The sequence below is a fragment of the Phasianus colchicus genome, chromosome 1 (assembly GCF_987193195.1).
Source record: "Phasianus colchicus chromosome 1, bPhaCol1.hap1.1, whole genome shotgun sequence".
In the NCBI taxonomy this organism is placed as follows: Eukaryota; Metazoa; Chordata; class Aves; order Galliformes; family Phasianidae; genus Phasianus; species Phasianus colchicus.
The window spans coordinates 7,933-17,730 of NC_143436.1; the positions used below are offsets into that span (position 1 = coordinate 7,933).

The 9,798-nt window shown below is 49.9% G+C and overlaps 1 long non-coding RNA gene across 1 annotated transcript; it reads right to left on the reverse strand.

Annotated features, from left to right (window-relative positions):
* Window positions 1–3,659: 3,659 nt before the first annotated feature.
* Window positions 3,660–9,061, reverse strand: LOC149919284 (uncharacterized). The gene is made up of 5 exons (XR_016463547.1): window positions 8,771–9,061; window positions 8,352–8,493; window positions 6,906–7,056; window positions 5,988–6,140; window positions 3,660–4,527 (listed from the first exon to the last, which is right to left on the reverse strand). It is a non-coding gene; the product is annotated as an uncharacterized LOC149919284 (long non-coding RNA).
* Between the last annotated feature and the right edge of the window lie 737 nt (window positions 9,062–9,798).

Here is a 9,798-nt window from a genome sequence, read left to right on the forward strand (position 1 = left end):
CCTAACCCGTACCCTAACCCGTACCCTAACCCTAACCCGTACCCTAACCCTAACCCGTACCCTAACCCGTACCCTAACCCGTACCCTAACCCGTACCCTAACCCGTACCCTAACCCGTACCCTAACCCTAACCCGTACCCTAACCCGTACCCTAACCCGTACCCTAACCCGTACCCTAACCCGTACCCTAACCCGTACCCGTACCCTAACCCGTACCCTAACCCGTACCCTAACCCGTACCCTAACCCGTACCCTAACCCGTACCCTAACCCGTACCCTAACCCGTACCCTAACCCGTACCCTAACCCGTACCCTAACCCGTACCCTAACCCGTACCCTAACCCGTACCCTAACCCGTACCCTAACCCGTACCCTAACCCGTACCCTAACCCTAACCCGTACCCTAACCCGTACCCTAACCCGTACCCTAACCCGTACCCTAACCCGTACCCTAACCCGTACCCTAACCCGTACCCTAACCCGTACCCTAACCCGTACCCTAACCCGTACCCTAACCCGTACCCTAACCCTAACCCGTACCCTAACCCGTACCCTAACCCGTACCCTAACCCGTACCCTAACCCTAACCCGTACCCTAACCCTAACCCGTACCCTAACCCGTACCCTAACCCGTACCCTAACCCTAACCCGTACCCTAACCCGTACCCTAACCCTAACCCGTACCCGTACCCTAACCCGTACCCGTACCCTAACCCGTACCCTAACCCGTACCCTAACCCGTACCCTAACCCGTACCCTAACCCGTACCCGTACCCTAACCCTAACCCGTACCCTAACCCGTACCCTAACCCGTACCCTAACCCGTACCCGTACCCGTACCCGTACCCGTACCCGTACCCGTACCCGTACCCGTACCCGTACCCGTACCCTAACCCGTACCCTAACCCGTACCCTAACCCGTACCCTAACCCTAACCCGTACCCTAACCCGTACCCTAACCCGTACCCTAACCCGTACCCTAACCCGTACCCTAACCCTAACCCGTACCCTAACCCTAACCCGTACCCTAACCCGTACCCTAACCCGTACCCTAACCCTAACCCGTACCCTAACCCGTACCCTAACCCGTACCCTAACCCTAACCCTAACCCTAACCCTAACCCGTACCCTAACCCTAACCCGTACCCTAACCCTAACCCGTACCCTAACCCGTACCCGTACCCTAACCCGTACCCGTACCCTAACCCGTACCCTAACCCGTACCCTAACCCGTACCCTAACCCGTACCCGTACCCGTACCCGTACCCGTACCCGTACCCGTACCCGTACCCGTACCCGTACCCGTACCCGTACCCGTACCCGTACCCTAACCCGTACCCTAACCCGTACCCTAACCCTAACCCGTACCCTAACCCGTACCCTAACCCGTACCCTAACCCGTACCCTAACCCGTACCCTAACCCGTACCCTAACCCATACCCTAACCCATACCCGTACCCTAACCCGTACCCTAACCCTAACCCGTACCCTAACCCGTACCCTAACCCGTACCCTAACCCGTACCCTAACCCGTACCCGTACCCTAACCCGTACCCTAACCCTAACCCGTACCCTAACCCTAACCCGTACCCTAACCCCGTACCCTAACCCCGTACCCTAACCCCGTACCCTAAACCCTAAACCCTACCCCGTACCCTAACCCCGTACCCTAAACCCTAAACCCTACCCCGTACCCTAACCCCGTACCCTAACCCTAACCCCGTACCCTAACCCTACCCCGTACCCTAACCCCGTACCCTAACCCCGTACCCTAACCCCGTACCCTAACCCTAACCCCGTACCCTAACCCCGTACCCTAAACCCTAAACCCTACCCCGTACCCTAACCCCGTACCCTAAACCCTAAACCCTACCCCGTACCCTAACCCCGTACCCTAACCCTAACCCCGTACCCTAACCCTACCCCGTACCCTAACCCCGTACCCTAACCCCGTACCCTAACCCTAACCCCGTACCCTAACCCTACCCCGTACCCTAACCCCGTACCCTAACCCCGTACCCTAACCCTAACCCCGTACCCTAACCCCGTACCCTCACTGTAATTCCTCACTCTAATTTCCTTGACCTTAATTGATGACCCAATTCCTATCCCCCTCCATACCTTCTTTTCACACCTACCTTCAAGTGTGGTCAAATTCCTGATGGTGATAAAGCAAGGGACACTACACAGTTAAGCAAATATTCATTTCCACAAGCCATGTCTCATACAAGCATATACATACTTACACACACCACACCAGCAACTTCAAATTGAGAAGCAGAACATGAATACCCATCTTCAACACAATTCCCAGGCTTAGTTTACAGGCGCAGTATCCATATATTCCATACGTGGCTCAGTGCAATTTACAGGCACAGCACACACACATTCAGCACAGTTTAACACATGGTTTACACATATGTTAGACTAACCAGAGAAAGGCCACAAAGCCTCCATATCCCATTAATGACATTACATTTATACAAACATTGTATACTGCTACCCACCTCAAAAGCAGTGCAGATCTCAGTCCATACAAAAGGAAATGCAGTTCTCAGGCTGGCCAGGAAGAAAAACAAATTGCCTCTGACAACCCTTGGGCATTGGTTACGGGGTTGGGTTAGCCCTGCAGTAGAAACAAACAAAGCAAAGCTAACCCAACCCCGTAAGCAAGGCAAAGCTGAAGCCAATTTGGTTGATGAAAAAATGACTGCAGAGCTACAGCCAATTTGGTTGAGATCGATTGTGCATGCTGAAATCAGCGCAACTCTCAACACGGCCACACGGGGGCGCGAGTCTCAAAGTGGCCGGGAAGGAACACCGCCTCCAGCGGCCCTTGGGCATTGGTTATGGGGTTGGGTTAGCCCTGCGGTAGAAACAAACAAAGCAAAGCTAACCCAACCCCGTAAGCAAGGCAAAGCTGAAGCCAATTTGGTTGATGAAAAAATGACTGCAGAGCTACAGCCAATTTGGTTGAGATCGATTGTGCATGCTGAAATCAGCGCAACTCTCAACACGGCCACACGGGGGCGCGAGTCTCAAAGTGGCCGGGAAGGAACACCGCCTCCAGCGGCCCTTGGGCATTGGTTATGGGGTTGGGTTAGCCCTGCAGTAGAAACAAACAAAGCAAAGCTAACCCAACCCCGTAAGCAAGGCAAAGCTGAAGCCAATTTGGTTGATGAAAAAATGACTGCAGAGCTACAGCCAATTTGGTTGAGATCGATTGTGCATGCTGAAATCAGCGCAACTCTCAACACGGCCACACGGGGGCGCGAGTCTCAAAGTGGCCGGGAAGGAACACCGCCTCCAGCGGCCCTTGGGCATTGGTTATGGGGTTGGGTTAGCCCTGCGGTAGAAACAAACAAAGCAAAGCTAACCCAACCCCATAAGCAAGGCAAAGCTACAGCCAATTTGGTTGATGAAAAAATGACTGCAGAGCTACAGCCAATTTGGTTGAGATCGATTGTGCATGCTGAAATCAGCGCAACTCTCAACACGGCCACACGGGGGCGCGAGTCTCAAAGTGGCCGGGAAGGAACACCGCCTCCAGCGGCCCTTGGGCATTGGTTATGGGGTTGGGTTAGCCCTGCGGTAGAAACAAACAAAGCAAAGCTAACCCAACCCCATAAGCAAGGCAAAGCTACAGCCAATTTGGTTGATGAAAAAATGACTGCAGAGCTACAGCCAATTTGGTTGAGATCGATTGTGCATGCTGAAATCAGCGCAACTCTCAACACGGCCACACGGGGGCGCGAGTCTCAAAGTGGCCGGGAAGGAACACCGCCTCCAGCGGCCCTTGGGCATTGGTTATGGGGTTGGGTTAGCCCTGCGGTAGAAACAAACAAAGCAAAGCTAACCCAACCCCATAAGCAAGGCAAAGCTACAGCCAATTTGGTTGAGATAAATTGAATGCAAAGTCAAAGTCAATTTGGTACATGCAGAATGACTGCAAAGCTGAAGCCAATTTGGTCAAGATAATTTGATTGCACACGCTGAAATCAGTGCAACTTTTAGAATGGCCGCAAAGGGGCGCAAGACTCAGAGTGGCTGGGAAGGAACACAAATGGCACTCCAACAGCCCTTGGCCATTGGTTATGGGGTTGGGTTAGCCCTGAGGTAGAAACAAAGCAAAGCTAACCCAACCCCATAAGCAAGGCAAAGATACAGCCGATTTAATTGAGATAAATTGACTGCACAGCTAAAGCCAATTTGGTTGAGATAAACTGACTGTAAAGCTGGGAGTAGAAAGGCACTAAGGAAGGATGTGGGCATGCTGGATTGCCAGACTGAGGCTGATAGGATGAACTACAGTGAGACGGAGTAACATGTCCCACACGTTGCTCACGACAACCTCGGATAGTGGTAGGGGCTTTTGGCAGAATGATGAGAACATTAAGAAAAGGGAACGGACTGGGGGATATGGATAACAGGCTCAACTAAGCTGGCGGTGAGTGTGGGAGGCCTGGAAAGCTGATGGCATTCCATGGGGGAGTGACTTGATCCAGGAAGAGTTGAAGACTTCTTCACCTGTAATACAGAGAGACACACTTTAGAAAGAAATAATGGTAACTCTAGGAATGCCAAGACACAAACAGCACTCACCATAAGCCCATCTCCACAAAAAGTGCAAGCAAAAGACCACCCCAACAAATGGCTTAAGAGTAAGATTAGGAGCATTTAACCGGGAAGATGCAGGATTATTTTTAGTATTACACTGAAAGTTAGACATGGATTTAGTGCACCACTAGAGGGTATGTTCAGGGTTCATTTGGACAGTTAGTACAGTTATCTATACAGTCATGGTTAGAATTAGCACTAAATTTGGGGTTCAGAGCTCATTAGGGTTGGGGTAAATGTATTAGACTTGGGTTTATTAGGATTATGCTCAGAGTGACTATCAGGGAAGTCCAAGGCAAAGGCAAGAGCAAAAGGCAAGGAGAACACCCAAAAGAACACTAAAATGGAGGGCAAAGGCATAGATGACACCCAAGGGAAGGCAACATCAAAGGCACAGGGAAGGCAAGACATCGAGAACACCAAAGAGAAGGCCTTGTCAGAGGCCAAGCTTGAAGAGAATGCTGCAGTAAATGTCAGAATGGAGGGCAAAGCATAAGAGAATGCTGCAGAAAAGGCCAAAATGGAGGGAAACGTCCATGAGAGTGCTGCAGTGAAGGCCAATGCAGAAGGCTGAGGGCAATGGCTGAAGAGAACACAGCACAGAAGGCCAAAACAAAAAGGCCAAAGAGAACACTGGAAGGAATGCCAGAACAGGAGGCCGAAGAGGACGGTGCAGGGAACGCCAGAACAGGGGGCCGACAGGAACGCGGCAAAGAAAGCCAATGGCAATGGCCAAAGAGAACACTGTAGGGAATGCTAAGACAAGAGGTCAAAGAGAACACAGCAAAGAAGGCCGAGGGCAACGGCCAAAGAGAACACAGACAGGAACGCCAAAAGCAAAGGCCAGAGAGAATGTTGCAGGGAATGCCAGATCAGGTGGCCACAGGGAACCATGGCAAAGAAGGCTGAGGGCAATAGCCAAAGAGAACATGGAAGGGAACGCCAAAACCAGAGGCCAAAGACAACGTGGCAAAGAAGGCCAAAGGCAAAGGCCAAGAGTATGTGGCATGGACAGCCAAAACTAAAGGCTGAAGAAAACACTGCATGGAATGCCAAAACTGAAGGCAAAAGAACACTGTAGGAAATGCCAGAACAGGAGGCCAAAGAGAATGCGGCAAAGAAGGCCAAGGGCAGTGGTCAAGAGAACGCCACACGGAACGCCAGAAAAGGAGGGCAAGAGAATACAGCAGGGAAAGCCAAGGGCAAAAGGAAGGAGAACACCACAGTGAAAAGCTGGAGGCAAGGAGAATGCGGGAAGAATAGGACGGGCAGCCTTTGGGCACCATTAAGTGCAGAAATGAGCTCTGGAAACACTACCTTGCATCCCACTAAGAAATAGGTAAACATTGGTAGGTGTGTATTGCCCTTACCTGTTGGGCAGAAATTACCAGTCAGAAAAGCAGGGTTCCGGGACATTCCAGAAAAATGCAGATGTCGGATCCTTGCTGTTCCCATGAAGAGCCACACATCTCTCTGTGCAGTTGTTACAATAGCAGAACTGCTGCAGCTCTCCATTGCCACCTCTTGAACACAATACAGTAATGAAACCACTGTCCTGCATACGCAGGGTCTGCACCCTGTGCACATTGCTCTAACAATGGTGCAAAGGAGCATTAGGGATATAATTAATAAGTTTGAAGTTATTGTTAGTTCAACAGTTGTTTTCTGTGCTACAATTAGGATTAAGGTTACTTTGACAGAAAACACAGGGCATTATTTTTATTGCAGCATTTAGAATAAGGGACATTTTTAATATCAGGTTAATGGTTAGGTTTACAGACACACTATGGGTTAGTGTAATTATCACTAGAACTCCCATTAAGCCACAGGTTCAGGTCAAGATTAACATTAATGCTTCCCACAGCCAATCCCAGAGAGCCAAAGGCAAAGGCAAGCAGAACAGCTACAGCAAAGGCAAAGCAAAGCAAGCATCCAAGGCAAGGGAAGGGCAAAAGCAAGGAGAACTGCAAAGGGAATGCCCAAGGAAAGCAAGGGCAAGGAGAGTGCAGCCAAGAAGGCCACAGACAACAGCCAAAGTGAACGCAGCAGAGAAGGCTGAGGATAAAAAGCAAGAGAACGCTGCCTGGATCGCAAAAACAGTAGGGCAAGAGAACACAGCAGGGAAAGCCGAGGGCAAAGGGAAGGAGAACACTGCAGTAGAAGGCCAGAGGCGAGGAGAATGTGGGAAGAATAGGACAGGCAGCCTTCAGAGCACCATTAAGTGCAGAAATGAGCTCTGGGAACATTACCTTGCATCTCACTAAGTAATGGATGTATATTGCCCTTACCTGTTGGGCAGAAATTACCAGTCAGCAAAGTGGGGTTCCAGGACATTCCATAAAATGCAGATTTCCATTTCTTGTTGTTCCCATGAAGATCCACACATCTTTCCGTGCAGTTGTTACGGCGCTCAGGACCTCCGCAGGTCTCCATTGCCACCTGTTGAACACAATACAGTAATGAAGGCACTGCCCTACATACTCAGGGTCTTCAGCCTGTGCACACTGCTCCAACAATGGCACAAAGGGGCATTAGGGATATAATTAATGCTATTTTTAAGTTTGAAGTTATAGTTAGTTTAACAATTGTTTTTTGCGCTACAAGTAGGATTAAGGTTACTTTCATAGAAAACATGGGACGTTATTTTTGTTGCTGTATTTAGGGTAAGAGGCATTTTAAATATTGGATTAAGGGTTAGGTTTATAGATACACTGTGGGTTAATGTAATTATCATTGAAACTCCCATTAAGCTTCAGGTTCAGGTCAAGATTAACGTTAATGCTGTCTCCCAGCAAATCCCAGAGAGCCAAAGGCAAGCAGAACACCCAGGGCAAGCAAAGGGAAACAGAACTCCCACAGATAGCCAAGGTAGAGGCAAAGCCAACAGCCAAGGCTAAGGTGAGGGCAAAAGCAAAGAGAACCAATGGAAAGCCAAGGTGAGGGCAAGTGCAAGGAGAGCGAGGTAGGGAAGGCCAAAACATATGGATAAAGAGACCACAGCAGGAAAGGCCAAGGGCAAAGGCCAAGAGAACATGGCAAGTAATGCCAAAACAAAAGGCCAAGTGAATATGACATGGAATGCCCAGGCAAGGGCTAAGAGAACATCGCCGAAAGCGCCAAAACAGGAGGCTGAAGGGAAGGCGGGGAAGAAGGCTGATGCAGAAGGCAAGAGAAGGTGGCTGGGAACACCAAAACAGGAGGCTAAGGAAAACACTGCAAAGAATGCCCAGACAAGGGCCAAGAGAACATGGCGGGAAACACCAAAACAGGAATGCAAGAAAATGCTGCAGGGAATGCCAAAACTGAATGATGACCTGAATGAACATGGCAAGAAAAAAAGCCAAGGGTGATGACCAAGAGAACGTGGCATGTAACAAGAACAGGAGGACAAGGGAATGCCTAGGCAAGGGCCAAGAAAAATGTGGAAAGAATGGCCAAGAGAACATAGCATGGAATGACAAAACTGAATGCTGAAGTGAACACAACAAAGAAAGACAAGGGCAATGGCCAAGAGAACATGGCATGAAACACAAAAACAGGAGGACAAGAGAACACAGTAGGAAACACTGAGGGCAAAGGGAAGGAGAACACCGCAGTGAAAGGCCAGAGACGAAAAGAACACAGGAAGAAAAGGATAGGCAGCCTCCTGGGCACCATGAAGTGCAATAAAGAACTCTGGAAGTGCTATGTGGTGCCATGCTATGAAAACACTGGTGGGTGTGCATTGCACTTACCTGTTGGGCAGACAATTACCGGTCAGCAAAGTGGGATTCCAGGAAATGCAGCTTTCCATTCCTTGCTGTTCAGATGAAGAGCCACACACCTCTCTGTGCAGTTGTTACAGTACTCGGAAGCACTGCAGCTCTCTGCTGCCACCTGTTGGACACAACACAATAATGAAGGCACTACCCCACATATATAGGGCTGCACCCAGTGCACATTGCTCTTACCATCAGTGCTGTAGCTGGGAACAACAAACAAGGAGAAGGCTCAGGTAGCCTACAACATTTTTGCTTCCATCTTCCCTGATAACTGCTCATTATACACAGCCCTCACTTTTGGATTGGTAGGTGGGGATTAAGGAAGCAATGCCAATCCCACCACCCCCCCCTCCCTGTCCCACACTATGATGGAAGATCAAGTTCTTGACCACCTGAGGACTCAAACATCCAGGAGTCTTTGGGTCCCAATGAGGTGCACCCCAGCGTTCTGAGGGAATTCACTGATGCGGTCACCAGTCCCTGGTGAGTAGAAGAAATGCAACGGCACACCTGTTATTATGGATAGAAAGGATGACCCAAGGAACTACCAACACTTCAGTCTCACCTCTGTGCTGGGAATGATCATGAAGCAGATCCTCCTGGAAGTGACTCTAAAGCACATGTTCCAGTGCATCACCACCCTCTGAGTGAAAAAGCTTCCTCAGAATATCTAATCTAAACTTTCCCTGACTCAGTTTAAAACTATTCTCCCTTGTCCTATCACCATCCACCCTCATAAAAAAACCATTCCTCCTCCTGTTTATATACTCCCTTCAAATGTTATATTATCTCCCCAGAGCCTTCTCTTCTCCAAGCTAAACAAGCCCAGTTCCCTCAACCTTTCCTCATAGGCTCATAGGAGAGGTGCTTCAGCCTCCTGATCATCTTAGTGGCCTCCTTTGGACCAAAATCCTTCCTGCACTGGAGGCCCCAGACCTGAATGCAGTACTCCAGATGGGACCTCACAAGAGTTGAGTAGAGAGGGACAGTCACCTCCCTCTCCCTGCTGGCCACCCTTTTTTTAGTGCAGTCCAGAACACACTGCTGGCTCATGTCCAGCTTCTCATTCACCAGGACCCCCATGTCCTTCTCCTCAGGGCTGATCTCAAGGGGTTCTTCATCCAGTTTGTATAAATATCTGGGATTGCCCCTTCATCAGTGACATCAACAGTGGAGTCAAGTGCACCCTAATGACACAGAGCTGTGGGGTACAGTGACACACAGAGGGACAGGACACCATCCAGATGGACCTCAACAGCCTGAGTAGTGGACACAGGTGAACCTCATGAGGTTCTAGAAATCCAAGTGAAAGGTCAGCAGCTGGGAAGAAGGAACCCCCACCACCAAAACATGCTGGGGGATGAAAGCACTGAGCATAATCCCACCCTGTAAGACCTGTCAGTACTGACCGGTGGGAGCT